Source organism: Hemicordylus capensis, chromosome 2 (assembly GCF_027244095.1).
Source record: "Hemicordylus capensis ecotype Gifberg chromosome 2, rHemCap1.1.pri, whole genome shotgun sequence".
In the NCBI taxonomy this organism is placed as follows: Eukaryota; Metazoa; Chordata; class Lepidosauria; order Squamata; family Cordylidae; genus Hemicordylus; species Hemicordylus capensis.
The window spans coordinates 216,915,236-216,915,840 of NC_069658.1; positions in this window are offsets into that span (position 1 = coordinate 216,915,236).

The window sequence follows — 605 nt, forward strand, 5'->3', positions numbered from 1 at the left end:
AATGTTTTAAATAAAATAAATAATAACAGCAACGATAATAATACTAGTTATGATTTCAAGGAGCGCATGGTGAGCCTTTACAAGACAGGTCCCTGCCCCGAGGGGCTCTCTGTTGTTCTTGTGATGATGATCAGGAGCCAGCGTGGTGTAGTGGTTAGAGTGCTGGGCTAGGACCAGGGAGACCTGAGTTCAAATCCCCATTCAGCCATGAGACTAGCTGGGTGACTCTGGGCCAGTCACTTCTCTCTCAGCCTAACCTACTTCACAGGGTTGTTGTGAAAGAGAAACTCAAGGATGTAGTACACCACTCTGGGCTCCTTGGAGGAAGAGCGGGATATAAATGTAAAAATAAAATTTAAAAAAATGTAAATAAAAATATAAATAAAAAATAAAAAATATGGTGGTGGTGATAGACTGCAGAAGAATAAGGAAACTGCAGAGGAATAACCAATACGCGCCCCATAATGCATCCTATACTGTCGCTCTAGTGCCGGACGTGGCTCCTTGCGGCATCTTTTCCTATCTCCGCGTCGTCCTTTCTCGCGCGGCATTCTCGCGAGAGCTCCTAGAGGGCGACCTCTGTAGCGCGCACTCACAACCACCCT